The sequence below is a fragment of the Mauremys mutica genome, chromosome 2, assembly GCF_020497125.1.
Source record: "Mauremys mutica isolate MM-2020 ecotype Southern chromosome 2, ASM2049712v1, whole genome shotgun sequence".
In the NCBI taxonomy this organism is placed as follows: domain Eukaryota; kingdom Metazoa; phylum Chordata; order Testudines; family Geoemydidae; genus Mauremys; species Mauremys mutica.
In genome coordinates, this window is record NC_059073.1 from 92,697,156 (window position 1) to 92,723,634 (window position 26,479).

General features: G+C 41.6%; 1 long non-coding RNA gene across 1 annotated transcript; it reads left to right on the forward strand.

Moving 5' to 3' along the window:
- The first annotated feature begins 376 nt into the window (after nt 1-376).
- Nucleotides 377-25,142, forward strand: LOC123362862. The gene is made up of 3 exons (XR_006576609.1): nt 377-528; nt 15,857-16,133; nt 24,858-25,142. It is a non-coding gene; the product is annotated as an uncharacterized LOC123362862 (long non-coding RNA).
- Nucleotides 25,143-26,479: the final 1,337 nt, after the last annotated feature.

Genomic DNA, 26,479 nt, shown 5'->3' on the forward strand with positions numbered 1-26,479 from the left:
CTGAGTAGGATGTGCAAAGAATACCCGGGGAGTGGCTGTAGGAGGAAGCCTGGAAAGGGGCCAGAGTGGAGGCTAAAGAGAGAGGCTGCAAAAAGTGTGGGAAGGATGCAACTCTGGGCACTGAAGCAAAGTTTGCACAAATGTAAAAAGTGAGCATCAGCTTGTTTGTAGCTCCTAGGGTTGGAACTTCCAGACAGAGAGGGTGGGACTGGGAGCTAGTCATAATCCTGGCAAAGAGCCTGAGGACAGAACAGCCAATCAGATGGCTGTGTATTGCTTACTTTGGATCCCTCCAATCAAAGAAAAAAGGACTTTGTGGAGTTGGGAGAGCACTGCATGGTACATAGGGGAGTAACTGTGTTTGGAGGAAGGCAAAGGGGACTGTTTTGTTTGGATTTTTGTTATTCTAGAAGGGATGGCTCTTAATAGTTTGGCCAGAAGCCTGAACTAAACAAACAACAGAGTAGGAAAGACTGCCTACCTACAGGGATGAAAACTGAGACAGTATCTGCAACCAATGCCAGAGAGGTAAGCCACTTCATGACACTGACAGATGGAGATATTCACAAATGTTTAATAAACTGTCTTTGTTTATTAATAACTATTTAAGTCAAATTACTAAACTGTTGAAAGAAAACATGCATTTGATAAATATACTACATTCAATGACTCTCAGATCTGAGAATGCTCACAGTCTGCTGTGAGACCTCTAGCCAATCTTCTAACAAAGCCAGAGAATACCAGAGATGACATCCCTGTAAATTGTTTAGGCCTTTTGTGCATTATTATAAGCAGGGGGGGTGGGGGAAGACATGCTAATTGTTTTTCTTCCTTAGAAGATAATCTTTAATGTTTTAAGCCCTGAGCCAACAAAGTATTAAAACATATGCTTAAAGTTTCACATGGGCTCATGTACCTTGTTGTATCAGGGCTTTAAAAGCATTAAAAACTCCAAGTTAAAAACACTTATGTACAATTGTACCCTCTATTGTACTTAATTGTAGAATGGTTTATGAACCACTATGGAAAATCGACAGGGCACCATGACCCTTTTCCTACCCTCTTCCCTCCAGCTCCACAAAAATCAAAAACCAAGATAAAAGACGGAAAAAATTGAGGCCTGGTTACCATCAGAGGGAGTAACAAAAGCCTCGCAACGCGTAATCCTTTGTGGCCCACCTCCTGCTCAGCCCAGAGGTCCAGATAGGCCTGCAAATACAACAGTACTGATCCCAGTAGTTCTCCTCCCTCTGCCTGATTGACTAGGAGTGTTCCTCTCTAGGGTTCTCTGCCTCTTGCTCATGCTTTTTTGTTGGGATGTGGTTAGACATTTTTGTTTCACCCTTACTTTATAGTTAATAGTAGGAGCTAATGCCATGACTATCACAACACATGAAAGCACTTACATTTTGATTTTTGCAAATATTTCACCATCTTATAGTCTCAATTTTAATATAATAATTAATACACACATGAAGTAAACATTGAAAAAGTCATAATTTAGAACTTTTTTAAAAAAAATACTAAAAAGGTTAATTTGTAGCCAAAAAACCCTACACATCATCTTTTTGCTATAATGTTTTCTTTCCCAGCACAAGGAGTTCTTTATTTTACTGTATGTTGTGACAGGGAAAGAAATTTCAGTGACTTTTTGACTTCTATTTGATAAGTAGCTTATTTGACAGAAAAACCCACATCCAAAGTCTATTTCAGAGTGAGCATCAAGTTGCCTGCTTAATAAACCCCTTGAAATACAAGCACACAACATTTGGTTCTATATAAATTAGTAGTTGTTTGTCCAGGTCTTGCATATAAAAAGGGCTGGAATAAGAAAATGCCACAGCCGTGTTTGGAGGAAAAACTACTTATTCTGTGTTCCCAGTTTACAAGTATTGCTGCACTCTTTTCCACCCAAGATTACCTGAGCCATCCTGAATAAAAGAAAAACAAAAGAGAGAGAAAGAATCCTCTCCCTTAACAATAATTTGTGCCATCTAGCAGCAACAACCAATGAAAGCTCCAGAAAGATAACATAACTAAAAGTATAGTACTACTTTTAAAAATAATCTAAATATTGCAACATGATTTGTTGAAAAAAATTCCAAGATGCTCAATTTAGGAGCACTGAAACTCTTGGATAGAAGATTTTAGGGCAGGTTAGATCTCTTGACTAACTTATTTACTTCCAAAGTAGCAGCCACGAATATTCTAATACATTAGTCTCAAAAGCAGCATCTCCCGGAAGAACAGTAGCATTTCCAGGAATTTTATATCAAACTGGGAAGTATAGCAACAATCTTTTGGGCAAAAAACAAACAAAAAATTAATCAAATCCTGGCAAAAAAATTTCCTTTTGAGTTGCACAGGCTTCATTAATGTCACAAGCTGGATCATCAGAGCATGCAGAGAAGATAACTGAGAATTGTACTTTTACATTTAGGGCCAAATTCAGATCTAGTGAAATTTAGTAGCTATCAAGACATTTTAAAAATTCTTTAGTTCATTCTGGATTCCCTCAAAAGCTAGTCTATGGATTTCAGTGGGGTTGCACCCTCTTATACGAGCTCTGAATCTGTCACTTATGATACAAAAGATTTATTCTCACTCTTGTTATCATATTTGGACTTATGACTGCTGTAATTAATTCTTAAGAGTACGTTTCTCACTCTGTCATCTTGGGGTGTATTATTAATAACTGCACATCATGGGGTGGGGGTGATAGGTGATAGAAGTTAACAGTTGGTGATGGTTAATATCATGCCAGCATATGCTATTAATTACTCCTGAGAGCATTCTGTGCCAAAAAATTATTCTGCACCAAAAAATAAAAATTCTGTGCACAATATTTTTAAATTTTGCAAAAAATCTGCAAATTTGTATTTGTCAAATAAATGTGGAGGCTCCTGCATGGCATGTGGGAGCACAGTCCACTGGCTGCACAGATGTGGGAAATCACCAGCCCCCCCACCTTCCCCGGGACACAGATTCAGCAGTGAGGCTGCACCCAACTCTGACACAACGCAAGGAACAGGCCAGCCCCTGAAACACACCAGGGCCCTTCGCCTCTGTTCCAGGTGCACCAGGTGTGGGTGGGCCTGCTCAGCAAGGCAGGATCCAAATGTGAAGGGGCTTAGTGTGCGGAGGATCCAGGTATGGTTGAGAGGGTTCTGTGTGGGGCAATCTGGGTGTGGGCAGCTGAATGGGGAATCCAGGTGTGTGTCGAGGGGGGAATCTTGATGCACAGGGGCTTGTTGGGGGGTTCTGGCTGCAGTGGTAATGGGACTCTTCAGGGGGGTCCAGGTGAAGGTGACTGGGGCTCAGCGGGGAAGAGTCAGAGTGTGTGTGGGGGATAGAGCTTGGCGGGGGGGGAGTTAAGTGGGGGGGTCTAGATGCTGGGGCAGTGGGGTGGGTATCCAGGTGCAGCTGGTTGGGACTCAGTAGAGTGGGGATCCAGGTGGCTCATTGGGGTGGTCCAGGTGCATGAGGAGTGGGGCTCATCAGGTGGGTGAGGCTCAGCAGGCAGGTCTGGATGCAAGGGGGTCTGGATGCCCAGGGGCTGGGCAGATGGAGGAGCAGCTCCCTGTACAGTGATCCCTCCCTCTACAGCTGAGGAGCAATGGGTGCAGGAAGCAGGGGCAGGGAGTTTGCAGAGCTTCCTACAGCTGGGGGAGAAATCTAGGGGTGGGTCTGATATGGCCCCGGATAATGTGCAGGGGAAGAGGAAGTCCCGTCCTCCCAGCCCAGCTGGGACTAACAGCTGAGTACGGCACAGGGTAGGAGCCACCAGCCGGGTCTTCCCCAGTCCTGCCCCATGTCCCACAGTGATTTACCTCTCTGCCAGCTGTCCTGTGCCCCCAAAGCTGCTGGGGAGGATCACATTACTGCTCTTGTGGCTTCCCTTTGCTTCCCCATTAAAAAGTAATTTTTTTCTGCGGGGAAGCAAAGAAATCTGTGGGGAACATAAATTCTGTGCATGCACAGAGGTGCAGAATTCCCCCAGGAGTAATTAATGTGGGAATCTTGAAAAACAGTTTTCCTCAAGAAAAGGAAGCTACTGTTATATTTAAAAGAGAGTCTGTGGCTCATGGGACCCTGGTTAATCGGTTGAGGTGGGATGATTTCTTTTTTTGTGGGCACTTATGCAGGTTGGGAGTGAAAGAGTGATACTATTTGTGGGTCAGTAGGGGAAGTGACTATGGCTGAATAGTACTTATGTCCTCAAACATTCTACCTGAATCTCTGAGGAATCCCTGAGTGATTTCAAAACATTTTCCAAATAAGTACTTGGATGCCTTTTGCTCTGACCTAAATTCCTGCTAAGGACTTGGAGATGGAATCATACATTTTCTTTTGTGATGAAGGTCAGTAACACTCCCATATCAGTGTCTCACAAAAATACATATTCAATTAAGAGAGATAAACTGAAATGAGTTTTGTTCCCATTCAAGATTTGGTTTAACTGTTAATCTTTGTCCAATGGAAACAAAAACAGACTTGTGTTGTTTTAGCTGATTTTCATTACCAGATTTAGTTTGCCCGGTATTTCACATCAATACTTAGACCCAAAACTATTAGCAGGAGAATGAAAGGACAGGAGTCAAAACATCCATCTCTCCATGCTAATACCCCCTCAATGAAACTATTGCTACCTCTAATGCAGGACTACTGAAGTCTTCGCCATGTAAAGCCTTTTTAAAAGTTGGTAGGGAGATATTACAAAACATCAGCTCACGTGTAGCCATAGTCAAACATCACTGTTGCCTCACTGCCCACACAATGCCCAGCCCTGGAGTTGTAGCCCCTCTTAAGGAGTTCTCGCTCAGCAGTTTCCTGAATACTAGAGAAAGATGAACTCCATTTCCACCAGTGATCTGCAATGAGAGAACCCCGCTGACACACTGTGCAGGATAAATGAGTCACATTGTGGTTTCCTGCTTCAGCTTAATGAGTACAGAGTTGCTTGGGCCTATTCTGCATGTCATCACCTCTCCCCTCTTTAGACAGCCTTGAAAATGGTTCCTTTTTTTCATAGTTTCCATAATTACAGTAAAGGCTTAGGACCAGAGTATGTTACGCAAGCTCCTAGACCTGGCTCAGTGGCAAAAATCCACACCCACATCTTGTAAAAACATGGTGGCCAACTGCTAGATGATTCACTTAATATTTCTAAAAAGGCAGAACAAATCAACCAGAAGCTCACCATACTGTACCTCAAGATTACAGGGAAATAAGACCATATTTTTATTTATGTATCATCACCTTTTATCCAGAAGGCTCCTAAAGTGCTTTACATTATTTAGCAGCTTATCTTCAGAACAGTTCCATAGGCTCTCTTTCTCATATTAACCTCCTAGGGGATAGTGTGTTGATTGAGAAAAATAAGAATACTGAGAATGAAAGGACAAGAATACTCCAGGTCAGTTTCAAATATAACTGCAACTTAATGGAAAATGTTGTACTGTACTTGACAGGACTTAAACCTAGTGAGAAAGAAACCCCCCTCCCAGCCTCATCGCTAGGAAGTTAAATGACTCATAATCAGTCTAAAAACACTGCCATCATAGTTTATAAATATCTTCAATATATGAAGAGATGGGAAGGAGGAAAATATTCAGGATACAAAGCATTGGACAAGGAATGGATTCCTAAGAAAGGGAGTCCAGATAGCATCACTATAGTCAAGAAGACATGAATAAGATATTAGAAGGAAACAAATAGTCCTACAAAAATCAGAGGGCTGAATGGTGATACAAATGGTCTTTTCTGGTTTGGTAATATATTAACTAGATCCTCAGCTGGTATAAATCAGTGCAGTTCAATTGAGCTATGCTGAGCATCTGGCACTTAAAATCTAGAATTTTATCAGGGATGTTAATAGCAAAAGGTTGGAGGATCAGCTATTGACCAAGTCACACTACTTTACTATATGTTCACAACTGCCATGGTGAAATACAAAAACTGAAATATCAACTGAAAGATTAAAACAAAAGTAATTGTTGATTTTCCAGAAATAAAATATGCTCATTTTATCCTTCTGGATTGACTTTCTTCTCATTTCTATTATTTCTCTGGCTGTCTCCATGTTCTCTAGTTATCTTTATATGTTTTTCATGTTTTGTCTGACATTTCCAATTAAAAAAACCAACACCTTTAATTCATGGTTGATACTTACTTTTTTCAGAATGATTCAGATTTTTCTTGGACCAGTGGTAACTGGCTAAAGTTTCATCTCCATTTTCACATATTTATCTTCTCTCTGGTGACCAGTTAATCTTTATACTATTAATTTTTTGGAAAGTTTCTTGAAACGTTCTTGAAAAGATCTTATTTGCTGCCGAGTCTTTGGTTGCTTTCTTTTGGTATTTGGAGAGGTAGAATGTATTTATCTGAAATATTCTGTTTCTAAGAGAGAGCCAGACTCACTCCACTTCAGTGGACCTTCTAAAACTGGATCCAAGTGGTGTGATGGTATCTTGGGCTCCAGGCTCATTTATGCACTGGCTTTTCTACTGATATTGCCACTAAGGGTATAGATTAGAGCCAATAGATGGTAGCTTGCCTGAATTGGCCACTAAAAGAAGGGCTATACTCACTTCACAAACATTCACTTCGCCCCTACTCTACTTGTGCTACATTGATGACATCTTTGTCATCTGGACCCATGGAAAAGAAGCCCTTGAGGAATTCCACCATGATTTCAACAATTTCCATCCCACCATCAACTTCAGCTTAGACCAGTCCACTCAAGCAGTCCATTTCCTGGACACCACTGTGCTCATAAGCGATGGTCACATAAATACCACTCTATACCAGAAACCTACTGACCGCTATACTTACCTACATGCCTCCAGCTTCCATCCAGGATACACCACACGATCCATTGTCTATAGCCAAGCTCTAAGATACAACCTCATTTGCTCCAATCCCTCAGACAGAGACAAGCACCTACAAGATCTCTATCAAGCATTCTTAAAACTACAATACCCACTTGCTGAAGTGAAAAAACAGACTGACAGAGCCAAAAGAGTACCCAGAAGTCACCTACTACAAGACGGGCCGAACAAAGAAAATAACAGAACACCACTACCCGTCACCTTCAGCCCCCAACTAAAACCTCTCCAGGGCATCAAAGATCTACAACCTATCCTGAAAGATGATCCCTCACTCTCACAGATCTTGGAAGACAGACCTGTCATCGCTTACAGACAGCCCCCCAAATGAAGTAAATACTCTCCAGCAACCACACACCACAGGACAAAAACACTAACCCAGGAACTTATCCTTGCAACAAAGCCCAATGCCAACTCTGTCCACATATCTGTTCAAGTGACACCATCATAGGACCAGCCACACCATGAGAGGCTCATTTACCTGCACCTCTACTAATGTGATATATGCCATCATGTTCCAGCAATGCCCCTCTGCCATGTACATTAGCCAAACCGGACAGTCTCTACGCAAAAGAATAAATGGACACAAATCTGACATCAGAAATCATAACATTCAAAATTCAGTAGAAGAACACTTCAACCTCTCTGGCCACTCAGTAACAGACTTAAAGGTGGCAATTTTGCAACAGAAAATCTCCAAAAACAGACTCCAACGAGAAACTGCTGAACTTGAATTAATATGCAAATTAGACACCATCAATTTAGGCTTGAATAGAGACTGGGAATGGCTGAGCCATTACACACATTGAATCTATTTCCCCATGTTAAGTATTCTCACACCTCTTGTCAAACTGTCTGTAATGGGCTATCTTGATTATCATTACAAAAGTTTTTTCTCTTAATTAATCAGCCTACTCCCACCTTTTCATGTTCTCTGTATGTGTATATATATCTCCTTACTATATGTTCCATTCTATGCATCCGATGAAGTAGGCTGTAGCCCATGAAAGCTTATGCTCAAATAAATTTGTTAGTCTCTAAGGTGCCACAAGTACTTCTGTACTTTTCACATACATTGTGCGCCATTCAAATGGGTCTTTCACCACCTGTAATAGTTAGCGTTACTAGAATATTTGTACTTGCAATTCTAAGTACAATTATATGAGATGCTGCAAATAACACAGTTAATGTCCAGATTTTAATGCACATATTGTATGATGTTTAATAGTCATCAGATGGAAATTTTAGACCTAGATCATACCCTAGATAATGAAGCTTTCTCCCTGATGTACCTAGCCTGCTCCACGAGTGATGCATAAACACAGGCCATGGCCTTACTTCCTCCCATACCTCTCACTTTGGGATAACATGTGCTCACTCCAAGGGAGCAGCCCCTGCACTTCCCTAACACAGGACTGTGACTGTCCCTAGCCCAGCACACTCAAATGGAAAGGAAGGTGCCTCGCACCATTCCTCTACAACCCCCAGCTAGTCATTAATAACTTAGTCAGGATTCGAATACTGACCTGGAGATTTTTCACTTCACACTTACACACCTTTGACCCTCCCCCAAAATGTCTTGCGATGCTTGCAACCGCGTTAACTACAATGCTAATTTGCCTTTCCATGGGACCCCCTGACGGAGGGAGTCCTTGGGCCTGTGACACTGTATCCCATTACCATAGCTGTAACAGGAGTTACAGATTCCATATTTTTCATATTTAATTTTAATATCCTTGCCTTTTTACACGTTGGGGTTCAACATGAAACCAGGAGAGCCAATGCAAGGTTGACTAATAACTGAACCTGCTTCACAGAGAGCCATAAAGCTAAACCCTGCTCTGTATGCGATGAAAAGCTCGAAACACCATGTGGTGAGACAAATGACCTGACTCAGAATTCCAATTTCCCCAAAGGCTCATGAACCTCCCTTCCTTTCCAGGTGGAAAGTGGGATTTCCTTGCATACATTTGAATGGAGAAGTTCTTCAGCATAGCACATTCAGGACTATTGTCATAGCATATGCAATAGCGATTTGCAATGAAAGCAGATAAGAAAAAGCTTTCTTGATTACACAGTACTGCATGAAATTGCTGTATTTCCATGATTTTTACTTTTTCATCATGACTTGTCCTAAAAGCTGCCATTGTTGAATCATAGCTGCAGTCATTGCCAATCCCCTGAGTCATCCAGATTCATCTAATCATAGTTCTAACAGACAATAATTTCACTTAGCGATCCAGCCAGGTAAAACATTGGCAAACTGTTAAAATATGACAAAGTTATTGACATTTTCAAAATGTAGACTTGGGAATGACTCCAATTTTTTTTTCTTTTTAATGTGAACTCTATAGTAACCAATGAAATATTAACTGCCAAGGATATTCGTAGAGCTGACAAAAGTTTGTCTGAAATGATTTTCCCTCCACCTTTTCCACTTTTATTAGTAATCAGAACAATTTGTGCTATTTTTTGCAATATATATTCCTGGGGCAATTCTGCACCACTGCACATACACAGATTTTTTTTTCTTTCTGCAGAAAATAGATACTGCCAGAGAGGTGCTGCAATTATACCTTTTCCCCGCCAGGGGCTGATGTGGCACCCAAAGAGAGTGCAGCTGGCTTACAGGCCGGAGCAGTCAGCCGCAGATAGGGAGGCGGCAGAGGGTGCATTCCTCACAACTCTCTGCTCATCGGTCCAGGTGAGGAGGCACAGGATATAGGAGGGATAAACAGTGTGGGGCACACCTGGCTGCTAGGAGGGTCACACAGACTGGGGTTCAGAAGGGCGAGTGGTGGGGGACAGAATGGGCCAGGGCACAGGAGCTAGTGGGGTGACAGCATTGAGCCAGAATCTGAATGGGAGTGGGGTGAAGGGGCAACATGGGGATGTGGAGGTGGTGCAGGAGTGGTGCAAAGGGTCATGGAGACAGGGGCCGATGTGCCTGACTGAATGGAAGAACCTAGGGGTCAGTCAGGGTCTGCATGGGGGAGGATCTCCAACTCCCTAACAATCTTTTCCCCTCCCCCACCAAAAAACTGTTTCAAACTACTCCCACTCACACTCACACCCAACAACCCTCCATGTTCACTCCCAGGCTTCTTCACAGCAATTAATTCCCTCTCCCTCAGCTTCTCCATTATCCCTGACTCCCCAAGCCTCAGAAGCAGTGCAAAGAGGTGTGGGAAATATGGTTCTGTGTTGTTGTTTAAATGAATTATTACTCAAAGTTCTGTATTAATTTGCCTAGTAAGGAATCTATTTGTCAAAAATCATTTCCTGGATCTTTTTTGTTGTCTGTATTGTTGCTGACAGGTATTTTGAGATAAATTACCAAAATAATTGAAATTGGTGAGCTTATATTGTGTTATTTTAACAAATAAAATATGCAGAATTTTAAAATATTGTGGTCGGAATTTTTAATTTTTGGCGCAGAATTTTTAATTTTTTGGGCCAGAAGTAAATATATAAATGGACAATTTTTTTTCCAGCAAAGCTGTTTGCTCTGTGGCACTCAATTCCAAACTTTTGAGTCTGCAAATCTGAGCTGGAGATTTAGGAAGAAGAGGGACCTAAAATTTTTTTGGTTTCCTGTTTTTCAATCTGACCCAACAACAGTTAGAATAACCTCTCTCAGTGTATTTTATTGTTTCTAGAGATAGGAATGTGAAGACACACAAAATTGGGGGAGGGGGAAAGGGAGTGGAATTAAGCAAACTTTTGAATCTCAAGTTAATGATTAATTTAGATTTTGTGTAAAATTTCAAGCCAGTTCTTTCTCTTGTCCAAAATGGTTTGTTCAATCACTTCTGAAGTTTACTTTGTAGCAGTCATGCATCCATTACTAACTGCTGTGGGAATTCTTTTGGTCAATTTAGTCCTAATTGTATTTAAGTATCAGGAGAATTATCTCCTAGCTTTACTAATATAGATATGCCACAATATTGCATGTCAAAAAATTGACTTGAAAAAAGTAAATAGCTTATTTGTGTTCAGGAGACAGATCGTCATGCTGTTGTTATATAACAAACTAAGTAAAATATCATCTGTTTTCAGTTTTATACCCTACTTCTCTTGGGATGAAAGAGAAGATAAAATCTTACAATACAATGAATTTAAATTGCTCAGTCTAAATTCTGAGAAGAGGTGATGCAAAGGCAAACTATTTGGAACGAATGGCCAGTGCCAGTTAATTTACCCAAAACACTTTCCTGATGGTTCCCAAATACCATAAATATATTTTATAAGTTAATAGGATGTTAGCTGGATAAGGTGGAAAGCCAGACATGTCTATCATTAAAATCAGTCCCTAATCTTCAACCAGTTTGGAATACCAGTCTACAGTATAGAGCTATGAATACTTTTTCTTGCCTTCAAGATACCCTGCCTTCTATAAGTGCCTGAGGTTAGACTTAGAGGCATCTGAACCTTAGTTTTAAAAAAAGATGAGACCTGAGGTAAACACACACATACATATGCACATACAGTCACTATGAAAGCCTGTGCAAAGTTGGTTATTGCATGTATAAATGCATAATTAGGCATTTTAATACAGTGGGTCAAAGTCTGCTCTGTTTTAGTTGTTCAGTTCAGATGTTAATGGAACTGAATTCAGAGAACAGAATTTGGCCCATCATGTACAGTACATAGTCACACAGCACTAACGCAATTTAACTTCTCTTTTACCTTTATCATCTATCACAATCTATCAGGGTTAAATCCAGCCTCTATTAAAGTTAGTGGCAAAACTCCCATTGATTTCAATGGGGGCCAGGATTTCAACCCCAGGCTTGAACTAGACAAACCAACTGGGCAACATTTCCAAGGTGCTTGGCTTTCCTGTGATACTTTTACTGGTGTCTCTTTGAGGGCAGGATTAAATAGACAAAAGAAAAACACACACCATAACAAGGCCAAAGAAAGAAACACTGTCTGGAAAATAATCCTGTTGTATTCTGCAACAAATAGAATTGACGCTTCAAAAGGAAACTTCCAGAAGAACGTCAAGTATAGTTGGTACTGGGTGTGAATTTTTTGTGCACACTGGAGTAGGAAAGATCAAAGATATATAAACATTTCTTTCCAATCTGTTCCCTTTACATTAAATCTTCTTAAAAATCCAGAGGCAGAGTAAAGATATTTTCCTCTTGGAGTGCAAAACTCTGTACCTATCTTATTTTCTGTATAGGGAACAAATCATAAAAACAACACAAAGATCTAGGTAGGGAAAGGATGCCTTTTTTCCTCAGTAATCCCGTTATATATTTTTCTGCTATTATATAATGTTTTGGCTAAAACAACCAATACAACTTGCAGCTAATTGTCAATTCTATTAGATTCTGTTCTTTAACATCTCTTGCAAATTCTGTTCAAAGAATCAAAAGACAAAGGGTTCATTAATAAATGAAGTTGATTGTCTCTCAATTACAAACTACAGAACAGATAGGAGTGAGAGAATGTACATGACAAATGAGCTTAATCAGCATGATCTAACCCTGTGTAAAATGGTAAACTCAAAACCAAAACATAAATAAGATAAGCAGTGATTTGAGTTTAATCCAGTTAGAATAGTTTTAAAAAACAAAATATGTCTTTGAAGCTTAATTTTATTTTGCCCTATCTAAATCTCTGTGGACATTCTGACTTGTACATTTTGAGTTATAGATGGGTTAGCTGGAATGAGTCTCCACAGGACACTTTTCTTGTGTCACTGACTGAGTGGGCCTGTGATTTGGAGGAACAGGTAAAGAGAATATTTTCACTTATTTTCTCAGAGATGCAGTGGATTTTAAGTGAAATCTGCAACCCATTTAGAAAAGTCAGGACAAAAAAATCCACATTTTAGTCTAGATTTGTCTATTTAGCATGATCACTTTCTGTCATTCTTCCTCTTTACTGTGAGCTATCATTACAGCAGTAGAAGTAAACTAATTACATCCTAGCTTCACGAAGGGGAAATTCAATGAGGTCAGAATTCTGCATCAAGACTGGAGGTCTACTCAAAGTATTAGTGTTTATTGGCTATTTGACTGAATAAAGACTCATAACATGAAAGGCAGCACATAAATGTAGGCTACAACAGAAAGCACTGTGAGATTGACAACAAACTTAAAAGTTATCAAGAGCTCATCTTGTCTATGTCACTATGTGCTGTCAATCTCCCCTTGCTCAGAAGTACTGCAGAAAAGCTAGATTATTCAGAGGAAGCTCCCCCCAAAAAGAGTTGCCTTACCCTTGGCCTCCCCCTTTCAGTTGAAGATGTCTGCCTAGACCCAGGATGGTTATTTCCCCTTCACGTGAGTACAGTAGCAGTTAGGCAAGATGTTCATCTTCTGTTAAACAATTGGCCTGGTGGCCCCCTCTCAAGGGAAAAATCCCTGAAAGAAAGGGAAGCAAAAAGAAATTTCTGTTTGATTCCCATGCAGAGTTCCTCAAAAATTGTTCCATTGAAGTCAGGGTCTGCTTTCCCATGGATGCCCCTTCATGGGTCATTTGCACTGTGGAGGAAAAGGCAATAATCCCATGGAAAAGGAAATACAGCCACTGCACCCTGTCATAGGGTGTTCAGAAGCATCCATTTGATACTAACAGGAGTCTCTAAAAAACAAACGTTTGAGGTGGGGTGGGGTTGTGGGCAGTGGCTAGTCCCTAGTACATGACATCTCCAGAAGCCATGCTGCCTAGACCAGAGAAAGTAGAAGTGCAGAGGCACAGGGCACCCATGTGGAGACACGAGTAGACATCCATCCAAGAGCAGAGGAAAGAAATGAACCTGTCCCTCCCCTTCAAGAAGAAAGAATGAGAAGGAAATGCCACAGTTGCAAAGTCATATTTTCCAGTCCCTTATAGGGGAATAAACCACATGGGGACAGCGGGGTCCTATTTTTATTTTTAATTTTATGTACTAAAGTGCACTTTGTAACTAAAGGTTCAACATATATTTGAGCCAAGCAGGAATAAAAGAATACACTGCAGCTATCACGAGTCAGCAATTTGCAACCATTTCAAAACAGTACATCACCATGGGACAGTACAAGTTTAAAATCATTAAGGAGACCAAAATCTGGAAAGAGGAAATTGTAGCAAGATTGCATTATTTATAGAGTTAAACTATTCACTGGAATTAATCCAAAGTAGCCGTTATTTAGCACTGAAACCTTGACTGCTATGAACAAGCCATTCTGTTCCATCTCATATCAATATTGCAACAGCTGGTTTTAATAAAAATGTTAATAATGAATTTTGGACCTGTGTAAATTATGTATTTGCTGGACTTTAATTCTGTAATTACCACCCTTCTATAAAAAAATTACACATGTAAACAGAACACCTAATTACAGTTATACAGCTCTCAGGTTTTTCTAAGAAATGTATTTCCACAATTGTGTTTTAGAATGCTTTACTTTGTACTGAAGTGTCTAATTAGAAGGAAATTGTCAAGATTGAGACTCTCAAATCTGAATCACTCTCCAAAAGAAATGATCCCTGTATTAAACGGGCCAATCCTTTAAAGAGATACTTATAGCTAGACAGACCTTTATTAGCAGATGGATCACCCTGTAGGGTCAAGGCCTTAACATGCATTCCTGTAAAATTTTCCCTTTTTAATCATCCACAGTGAGTTTTTCAATACTGTTTACATTCCAGGTGCTGAGGGGTTTCAACTCTGCCCTCTAAAATTTCATTTTAGGTGGACAGGTCATTGCCTTGAGATAATTTTGCTATTGCACCAATGCCTTTAAGTGTACAACATAGAACCTGAGAAGAAGGCTTAATGTATTTTGAGGAGTGGGCTTGGGCTCAAGTTTTATGTATTTTTCCTACCATCGGAAAACTTATTTTTCTGCCTGTAGAAAAGAGTTGGAGGTAAAAAAGGACAATTTTTAAACTTTTCATAAATACAGTAAGAAATAAAATAAGGGTGATTTTCCCCCAGTTTCACTGATATTGAAAAATGTATTGCAGAGCTCTGCCAATGGGAAGTGGAGAGCTCATCTAGACAAGCTTATAAAGCAAGCTATAATACCTGATTCCAGCATATTAGCAGACTCAGTTTCAGCATTGCAAATCTGGTTTGGGATCATCCCTGTTCTAAGCAAAATAAAAACAGAATGCGACAGTGGAGTGGTAGTTTATCTGAAAGGAAAGTGTTAAACATTCCTCACCACAACTGCATAAAAGTCAGAGGAGGATGTTCTTGCCCCACTAGGAATCCTCAGCCTGTAACCATGGTGGAGCTGGCAATAGAAGATGTTATTTCCTCTCAGAGGCAGAGTTGTAAGAAGTCCATTTACAGCCTGGGGATTGATTTCCCAGTTTCATAGGAAGCAAGAGCTTTAGGATAAAAGTCAGTGTTGTTACAAATGGTTCCTAACATGCCAGAGGTTCTTTATGTACCAGTTACAAAACAGAAACACTGTTTTATTTTCTTTCAGCATACTAGCAACAGGCCACTTCCTTGTTCTCACTGCTCCCTAACACCACCTAATAATGGAGCTGGGACACAGCCTCAGCTATTCAAGTTTTGATTATGTCCCCAAGGATTTTAAAGCTAGCCAGTCAACTGTGTGCTGGATTTACTGAGTGCAATCTGGGGCTGGGACATTGGATTCCATCTTTTCAGAGATTACCAGCAAGATTCCCTGTTCATCTGAAGGATTTGGATAAAAAATGGTGTTCTATTGTACTATAGTAACCACTCTACTGTTGGTTAATACTTCCTGTCAGACAAAAATTATAAACACAGAAAGATAACTGGAGGAAGTCCTCATGAAGCCAAGCATTATCCTTGCACTTTTCAGGTGTGGTTGAAGTAAATGTGTCTTCTGGTTTCTTGTTGCTTTCATCTCCCCAATAATAAACACTTCTCTAGCATGTAAGGACCTCAGAATATTTTACTGTCATTAATTACCTAAGCCTCACAACACTACAGTAAAGCAGACATTATTCTCATTTCCCAACAGGGGACACGAGGCCTGAAGAAGTGAAATGATTTCCCTTACATTTACACAACGAGCAAGTGGCAGATCCAGTGTACAACCCAGACATCCTGAATCAGTCTTCTATTTGAAGCACTAAGGCCACTCTGATTCTTGGTATTTGGTAGGAAACAGTTTTGGAGATGATGCAACTTGATGTAGAAAGGGCAAGCCAAGCATCTATCAAACTGGAGACAACTGGAAATCTAAAAAAGCTGTAAGCTGCCTCATCAATGAAAGTGTATCAATCACTTTGAACAGGGTATGTTTGTTATTAATATGGCTCAACTAAGAGATGAAGAAATAAGGTAGGATTTTCAAATGGCTGGTACATTTGAAACTGTCAGTTTCCTCAACAAATAAACTGAAAGTTAGGTCAGCTATCAAATGTGCAGTTAGCTTTATGACTGCTGTATATAATGCTCCAAAATCTTTCAGCAGCTGGAAGATCACCAACATACATGTGACACTTCAGCATATGAGATGTTAAGTAGAGAGAAAGGAGAAAACATTTCCCTGTGATAGTATACTGTATAAGGGCATTTTAAGAAGATTTAAAAGCAACAGTCATTTTCTATAGGAAATCAGTTTGCTGAGCAATCACTTTTAATGGGAACTTCATGGAGATTTGTAGCACACACAAATGGAAACCAAATGTGTGGCTTAAGTGATTAGCCACCCCTTAATTGGAATAAGTGACTCCAGTTAGTGTCAAGGAGATCTGGCTTGTATAATGAGTATACTAATAAGAATCCATAAATACACACTGATAAGACTACTGTCAGTTTTTTACAGAAGATCGGTGTAGACAGAGATAGATTAGAAATAACTTAGATAGGTCTTCCTTAGGACCTGATCCTTGGAGAGACATTCCAGACTGGAGAAATTCAGTACCACGCAAGAATTCTCAGCACCTTACAGGTTTGGGTTTAGAGATTGTAATGGCACTGTAGATGATATAACTCTTTGGGTAAATTCAGTATAATTCCATTAATTTACGCTAATGAATGGGAAACTACATAATGGAAAAAAGAAAAAAGAACTCAAGGATACCACATTGCAAAGTATATTTTATCTCAGCAGACATAATTTAGGCTTAAAAATAAAGATGTCTTAAAATATGGTAAACCCTCATTGTAAAGTCTTGGAGAAGTAAGAAGAAACACCAGAAGGGCCCAATTTTACAACCATTTCGATAGACTTGAGCTGGTCTGAGAGAGCAGAATTTTGATCATAAGGTGTTCATGGTAGTTAAATGAGTGCCAGTTTTGGCACATATGTAAATAGGGCATTACCTGCTCTCACACATTTTGCAGAAGATATTGTAAAAATCTTGACTGTTAGTACTGAATATATGGAATGAATATGGAACAAGTTTCACATATACAGATTTTTAGTTCAAAAAGAAAGATATAATATATCCTTTGTCGGTCATGGAGTTTTCAGCTGTGAATACCATGTAACAGCAAACACCCAGCAAAACCACATGAACTATTACAAATATGTTGAGAAACTTGCATCCACATGGATGCATCCATCAGATATATCACACACCTGGTGGTGTAACTCGGGTCACTGCTAGCTTCCATTTTGACCCTTATCAAAGTTAGATATTTCCTGGGGAAAAAAATGGTTCAGCCACTACAGATGGGGTTTTGATTAAAACAATTAGAACCTTTTAATTTCTGTGATCTTCTAAACACCCTATCTGCCTTTTTTGTTGTAATAATGTATGTGTTTAACACACTTGAAGATGGTACCGGGTAGGTGATTGATAGGAGAAAGGCTCTTTTCTCCTTTAGTTTGTAATGCCATCCCAGACACAATTATCATGATTGGCATACCTCATAAGGAGCCCCAGGAGGCTAAGGCCATCAAGACTAAATTAGTCTCATGGTGTCAGAGATGCAGCACTGACACAGCTTGCACTGCCATTGACTGTGTGCTGTAAGTGCTGCACATAGAGGATTTGAGTCTCCTGTGCTGTCAATCCAGCACTTTCACCACCATTATAATTCACTTAAGAATTACAAAATCAAAGGTATTCAATAAAAGGATCCCATATAAGCAAAACAATTTCAAGTTGATTACTGGCATGACAAATAGTATTCTCGGCAGGTTTAATACTGCTCATTCCTTTCATAGCTGTGCCTTTGTCCCTACCACACTGGCCAATTGCTTCAGTCTTTATCCAGGGCCAGATCCTCCTCATCCCATGCGTTAAAGGCATTTAAATTGAGAGCAGAGGCACAGCACCTGGGTTACAGCCATTTTATTATCCCCTCTGGGAGACAGGACCAGAGGAGGCACAGCTCCTTCCCTGACATGCCTCAATTTTGTTGTTGTTGTTTTAAGAGCCAGCACCAGTTTTGAACTGCTGTCTGGCAACATGGGGAAAAACACTGCTGAGTGCCATAGTTCTGGCAGTCAGTAATACAACCAGGCTGCTCCATGTGTAGTGGTGGTCATGTGAGGGATATTAGCCAATAACAATTGATAGAGGCTAGGAACCACAGGGACATGGATCATTAGCTTTCTGGGTGCCTCAGCCCAACCTCCATGTCTCTCCTGACCCCAGCCCTGCTCCTTGGTATTGACACTTACCACACCTGACCTTCTTTATGGTATACAAAAGCTGTGAAGTCAAAAGTCACTAATTAAAACTAGCATTGGTGGATATATATTTCTACAGACCTTGAATCCGCGGGGGTTTTGTCTAATGCCCCAAGCCCACTCCCCAGCAGAAGAAGCAGGTGGGCAGGCAGAGTGGGGAATGCCACCACACCCCAACCCCGCTCCCCAGCTGGAGCACCAGGGGGGTGGAGAGGGATCAGAGTACCCATGTTTTTGGGGTCCCTCAATTGGCTGGGGCCCTGGACACAGGCACCATTGGCCCACTGGCTAATCCACCATTGCTTCTGGCCAGTGTCTAGGTCATTTGGGGTATGCCTCCACTGCATCTGGGAGTGCACCTCCCAGCCTGGGTTGACAGACTCATAATAGCTTCCCTCCAGCTAGTATGCTAAAAAATAGCAGTGTGGGTGTTGCAACACAGATGACCGCTCAGGCTAGCCACCCAAGCTTGAACCAAGGTAGTGGAAGCATTTCCAGAGGTCCTGCTGCTGTCCTTTGCAACACTGTTGCCCTGTCGAGCCCCTTCATTTTGCCATGGCATTGCTCCATGTCCCAGCAGTATCCACATTCCTTCAACTGCTCTGACAGTCACTTGTAGATCGTGGCATTCCAGCTACTGCTATTCAGATGAGCTTCAACATGCTCTTATATCCAGAGGATAAGGAACTCCAGTGCCTCGTGATGGGACCCTGTGGAAGCACAGACCATGGCTGCTATAACAAGTACTGTATGTAGCCCTAGATGTGTGAATTTGCATCACTTTGCAATTCCAGCTTGAGGTGATATCTAGTCAAGATGGCTGTGGAACAGTAGATGACACAGGTAAACAGATAGGCTGATCCAAGTGAGAAGCTATGCAGTGTGGGATATCAGTGCGAGGACTGCCGGAAGAGGCATAGATCTATTTGGCTACACAAAAGTTATCCTCAAATAACTCATTGTGGAATAGTTATTTCCCTTCCACAATGCATTAATGAATGCAGAATGAACACAAGATTTTTTTTAATTATCTGGTATGTGGCAGCATGGCAGTTTATCCCCCCAAAACACCGAAGTTATTATGGGGGGAAAAATCCCATATAGACAAGTTATTAGCCTGAGAGGTAACCAGTTTGGCAACTGGTTGCCATTTTAAACATTTAACTGATCATAAAACAGTAAGACATAGATTATAGGGGGGAAAGTGATCACAAGTGCTAGCCAGAGAAAGAATACAAGGTATACATCATACAGAACAAATGGGAGTTCATGGCATCTTCAGAAGAGGAAAATTTTGCAGATTGATGCCTTTTTAATCTATCCCCTATCTTCATCATAAGTGATTGTGTTGTGTATTTGGTTGTCATGGTTTTGTTGCTATGGCAACTGAGTTAGATTATTATGGGTTAGCTCAACCGGTTGCAACCGGTTGAGGAGCTCTCTGTATATATGTAAATAAAATGGAGGTTTTGGTTAGCTGCCTGCTCTCTGGCCTCAAGTGATTGCTTCCTACACCGGCTGCCCCAAGGATATAACACTGGCGACGAGGGTGGGATTCCGGTGCTGCTCCAGTAACAGAAGGAAGTAGAAGTTAAGGTAAAGAACAAACAAAAAAAAAAAGCTGCTTTTTGCACTGACTGTGAAAGTGAAACTAAAAATCATGGCTACTCTGACCAGGCCGCTGGAGCCTTTTGATGAGAATACAGAGCAGTGGCATGTGTATACTGAGCGTTTTGAGCTTTTTGGTATTGCAAATGACATTACAGAAGCGAAGAAGGTGCCAATATTCTTAACTGTTGTAGGGGCTAAAACCTACTCTCTGCTACGCAGCTTACTACACCCTGTTAAGCCTGAGACTAAATCTTACAGTGACATTGTGGAAATCCTGGGGTCTCATTTCTCCCCAAAACCACTGGTAATTGCTGAAAGATATAGGTTCCACAAAAGAGACCAAAAGGAAGATGAAACAGTTGTACAATTTGTAGCCATTTTAAAAAAGCTAGCAGAACACTGTGAATTTAAAGAAATGTTACATGATGCCCTGCGTGACAGGTTAGTGTGTGGCCTGTACAGTGAAGCTATACGGAAGCGCCTACTGACAGAGGCTCAGCTTACCTTACAGAAGGCTGTTGATATTGCTGTCTCCATGGAACTGGCTACAAGGGAGGCACAATACATCGGTGCATCCCCTAGGGTGCAAAAAGTGTCACAAGAACCAACCCACAAAACTGTGCAGAGTCAAGAATGTTACCGCTGTGGTAAGCCGGGTCACCAGGCATCAGAATGCTGGTGTAAGGACCTGGTGTGTCGACACTGTGGCAAAAAGGGACACATTGAGTGTGCCTGTAAACAAAAGAAAAAGAGGCCTGTGGTCTGGCCGACAAAAAGAGGAACCCTGCAGACCCTAGAGCAGACCCAGGATGATCAAGGTGACACCTCATCGCAAGAGGAAGTGCCACTGCATGTTTTGTCTTTGGCAATGGGCTCACATGAATACTGGGTAACCCCGTTATTGGATGGCAAACGTATACGCATGGAACTGGACACCGGTGCAGCCGTCTCACTGATCTCCGAGACTGTGTATAAAGAAAAGCTACAGCATCTTCCGCTTAAGGCAACAAAAACTGTTCTGAAGACGTATACGGGAGAAGCTGTGCCTATGCTGGGCACTATTGATGTTAAGGTGGAGCTCAATGGACAGGTGGCTAAATTGCCACTGTTTGTGGTGAGAGGTAACTACCCAGCCTTAATGGGTAGGTCTTGGCTTGGGAAGATTCAACTGAACTGGGCAGAAGTGCACCGGATGACTAAAGAAGAAACCAGTCTAACCCCTATACTAAGGAAACATGCTGCTGTTTTTGGAGATGATTTGGGAAGTATGAAGGGAATCACTGTGACATTGAACATTAAACCTGGCAGTCCACCAAAATATCTGAAAGCCCGAACTGTGCCATATGCCATCAGGCCAAAAGTTGAAGCAGACCTGGAGCGCCTGGTCACCAATGGAGTCCTAATACCAGTTACCCATAGCTCATGGGCCACTCCTATCGTTCCAATCGTGAAGAAAGATGGCTCTCTCTGGATTTGCGGTGATTTTAAAGTCACTGTCAACCCAGTGTTGTGTGCAGAGCAATACCCGCTTCCCCGCATCGATGACCTCTTCGCAGGCCTGGCTGGGGGACAAAAGTTCAGTAAGATTGATCTGAGTCAAGCATATTTACAGATGGACGTCGATGAAAAGTCCCAAGAGCTGTTGACTATTGTGACTCATAAGGGGCTTTATCGATCCTGTCGTCTACCCTTCGGAATAACATCTGCTCCCGCCCTGTTCCAGAGGGCTATGGACCAGATCTTGTGTGGCTTGTCAGGAGTTCAGTGCTATCTGGATGATATCCTGGTCACTGGAAGAAATGAAGAGGATCACTTAAAGAATTTAGAGGCTACCCTACAAAGACTGGAAGAGTATGGCCTACGAGTTCGCAAAGACAAGTGTGAATTCTTCAAGCCCTCTGTTGAATATTTGGGACATATCATTGATTCTGCAGGTCTTCATAAGGCCCCTGCAAAAGTTAAAGCTATTGTGGAGGCTCCCCCACCTCGAAATGTAAGCCAGCTGCGCTCGTTTCTAGGACTCCTGAACTATTATGGAAAGTTCATCTCACAGTTAGCCACACTGCTAAAACCACTTCATGAGCTCCTTGGGCAGAACAAGGCCTGGAAGTGGACTGAAGCCTGTGATGTTGCGTTTAACAAAGCTAAGGATGCATTGCTAAATTCTGAAGTTCTAACGCACTTTGATCCATCCTTACCACTGCAATTGGCCTGCGATGCCTCCCCTTATGGAGTGGGAGCAGTCGTGTCACATATTATGCCTTCAGGAGAAGAGAGACCTATTGCTTTTGCTTCACGCACTCTAAGCAAAGCAGAAACTAACTACGCCCAAATCGAACGTGAGGCATTAGGAATTGTTTTTGGAATTCGGAAGTTTCATCAGTACCTGTTTGGGCGAAAATTTACTCTTCTCACAGACCATCGACCTCTGACATCAATTTTTGGACCTTACACAGGCATTCCCCCATTAGCTGCTAGTCGTATGCAACGTTGGGCATTGTTACTTTCAGCACACACATATGAAATCAAATATCGGAAATCCACTCTACACGGCAATGCAGATGGCCTCTCAAGGTTGCCTTTGCCGGTCAAACACCAAGATAGTGCCCACAAGGAAATCTTCTACTTTGAACAGGTAGAGAATACACCCATCACTGCTACTCAGATAAAGAAGGCAACTCGCGTTGACCCAGTATTGTCCCACGTTATGGACCTGGTGATGCATGGAACATCTCGACAAACCTCTCCGGTCTCATCCGACCTTGTTCCCTACTGTCCAAGCGGACGGAGTTATCGGTCCAATCTGGTTGTTTGTTGTGGGGGAGACGTGTCATTATTCCACCACCACTGAGATCACAGATGTTAGAACAGCTACATTCCGGTCACTGTGGAATAGTGCGCATGAAGGAAATTGCACGAAGCTATTTTTGGTGGCCTGGACTGGACAGCGCTATTGAAGAGAAGGCAAAAGCTTGTATGTCATGTCAGGGTGTGAGGAATGCACCCCAGTGGGCACCCCTACACCCATGGGACTGGCCTGAAAACCCGTGGCAACGTATTCACGTTGACTTTGCTGGCCCCCTTGAAGGAAGCATGTTCTTGGTGGCAATAGATGCCCATTCTAAATGGCCAGAAGTCTCTATAATGCAGTCCACTTCTGCAGAGAGTACTATCCAAAAACTACGAGGACTCTTTAGTCGTTTTGGTCTGCCAGAACAACTTGTGAGCGACAACGGACCGCAGTTCGTTTCTCAGGAGTTTCAAAATTTTATGAAAGCAAATGGGATACACCACATCACGTCAGCACCATATCATCCGTCCACCAACGGATTAGCTGAAAGATTTGTGCAGACAATGAAAAACGCTTTGAAATCAGCAAGGGGACAACACTCCATTCAAAAGCGTCTGGATACCTTTTTACTTTCCTACAGAAACACACCTCATGCTACGACCCACGCATCTCCGGCCTTTCTAATGATGGGACGACAGCTGCGCACTTGCTTTGATCTGCTGAAACCTTCTGAACCCCGACAAATTGTGCAACATCAGCAGCAATATCAAGTCATCAGACGGGCACCCAGAGCAAAAGACCGAACCTTTAGCCCGGGACAGCCAGTTTTGGCTCGGAATTATACTTCCAGAGCTAAATGGGTTCCGGCCACAGTCATCACTCAAACAGGACCTGTTTCCTACACAGTCCGGACTGCAGAGAATCTTACCTGGCGGCGACATGTAGATCAGCTGTTGCCAGGTCATGCCAGTCCTCAGGACCCATCTGCAGTTGAGGGGTCTGACTTCACCTCTTCTGGTGAGGGATCGAATCACGAGTCACCTGTTTCTGACTGTTCTCCTCCATTACTGCCGGCGGCTGAGATACCCCTTTGCCCAGCACGAGCTGATACCACCTCCTCACCTGTTCGTGCTGCGGACCCTGAGCCCCTAGTGCTTTCGGGTGCAATAACACCAGTAGTTCGCCGTAATCCACCTAGAGACAGAAGGCCTCCTCATCGGCTGGATCTTTAGCTAGGGCGAACCCACGGTTATGGGGCAAAATAATCCCCAGGGTTTAGCCGGGAATGGAGGCAGTCTACCCTCCTTCTCTAGTCTAGTGTGTGTTTTATTTAGGGGATGTTCTTATTAGGGGGGGAGGAATATGTTGTGTATTTGGTTGTCATGGTTTTGTTGCTATGGCAACTGAGTTAGATTATTATGGGTTAGCTCAACCGGTTGCAACCGGTTGAGGAGCTCTCTGTATATATGTAAATAAAATGGAGGTTTTGGTTAGCTGCCTGCTCTCTGGCCTCAAGTGATTGCTTCCTACACCGGCTCGCCCAAGGATATAACAGATTGAACACATGACTGCCTTTCAATTCTTGTCATAAGAATCATTGTTAAAGCTTGTCCCAATATTTTGGGAAGCATTTTAAGATAGTTGTTTTCTAGGCATCAGTATTTTCTGGCATATTTTCAAACATTTAGTTTTCATTTGAAAGGTTAAATTTAAACAGTCCAACAAAGTGAAAACTCCACAAAAGAGACTTCTGATGTTGGTGTCTTCCATCAGAATAAGATGTTATGTTTTTATTGAGTCCTATTTTCTTCATCACCCCTTTAGCACAAATGTACTTAGAGAACACCTTATTTGTACCAAATTTAAAAATGCCTTTTCCTTAATCCATATCATATATCTCTATAGCCAGTCTCAGCAGAAAGTACGAACACTGAGTGAATGTGGGTCTTGAAATGTACTCTCCCAAAACAGGGATAATACCTCCACTGTAAGGAGACACTACAAGTTTTCTCCACAGACAGACATCCATGGAGGACAAGCTAGTAGGAACAAATGTGAACATGTTTCAGGAAATACATATTGGAAACAATACACTGAGATGACATCAACACTGCAATATGCTGGAGAGGTGAGAGAAATAAAGACTGACTTCCCTATATAAAGACAATTCCTTCCAGGAAAACAGGACAGACTTTTTGTGAGAATAGGAAAAGCAGGTCTCTTCTGAGCAGTGTGTCATGAACAAGGGAGACAGAGAAAGCTAAAAAACAAGAGGTGCTTCCACTATCAACCTCCAACCTGTAAGTCCATTACTGAGTCCATGCCTAGACCACAATGCAGTGGTGGGTTGTGTTGTTGTTGCTGGGGTTTTTTTTGCGGGGGGGGGGGTGATTTCTAGGCTTTTATGTGTGTTGTTCCTCTTTCTTAGGAAAAGAATTTCAGTTGTTTATAATGAGGGAACAAGTGGGGACTCTCAGTTCCTGAAGATAACTATGCCGCTTCTCCCTTGTGGATAGAAACTAACAGGTGAACACCAAAGTATCCAGGAGGACCCTTTCCTCTGAAGGGCCACAGATTGCAGACCAGGGATTGTGCTGGTATTGAAGGACACCAAGATATATCAACTCATTTTTACAACAATTGGTAAATATCACAATGATCATTAAGAAGATGCCTTAAGTTAGAAATGGCTAATACTGGCCCAGTTAGAGAGTAGAGACACATCTAACAATCAGAAATACCAATCAAAAGGTGTTTTGGATGATTTAAGAGATAGACCAATCTCTCTCCTCGCATCTGTGTGTCAGCATCATATGTTTTCTTAAACTCCTTTGCTGTGGTTTCATGATTACTATTTATTGCATCATTTTCTATTTACTATCAAGCAAAAACTGTTTACTTGATAAACCACAAAAGCCTCTTGTTATTCCTTTCAGTGGTGCATTAATAATGTATCCCAATGTCCTGATCATTATCCCAGATAGCTTTTCAACAGCCGATTAACTATTTATTCTCAGGACATTTCAGATGAATGCTACAGCCCTCTCATCATAGAAAAAGCAGATGATTGGGATGGGAAGTAACTCTAGTACAGTGTATTAGGACATGACTGCTTTCTACACTAACCTCTTAACGGCTTGATCTAACTGTCACTGAAATAACTGAAATCTTTCCATTAATTTCAGAGGAAGTTGGATTGAGTTCTAAGCAGTATCTAGTCTGTTCTTGAGCACCTCTAGGTGAGGGTGCCTCAGCCACCTCTCAGATTGAATCGAACACGTATCTAACTGACCACATCAGAGTGATAATTTGTGTATTTAATATTTCGTTTAATTAATTTCAAACTATTACGTGTTATACTACGTTTTATCATATGTATAATTTTCCCCTTCCTTCTGCTCTCACCTCGAGTATTTATGAGCAGCTAATACCCTGTGCCTTTAATTTAACCTGCATGAATGGAACTCCCTTAGTCTCTCTTCATAGGTCATACCCTCAAATACTGACAGCATCTTTGTTGCCTGCTTGGGATTCCTTCCAGTTTGCTGAGGCCCATTTTATAATGAAACACTCAAGACCAGGCCTGACTGAAG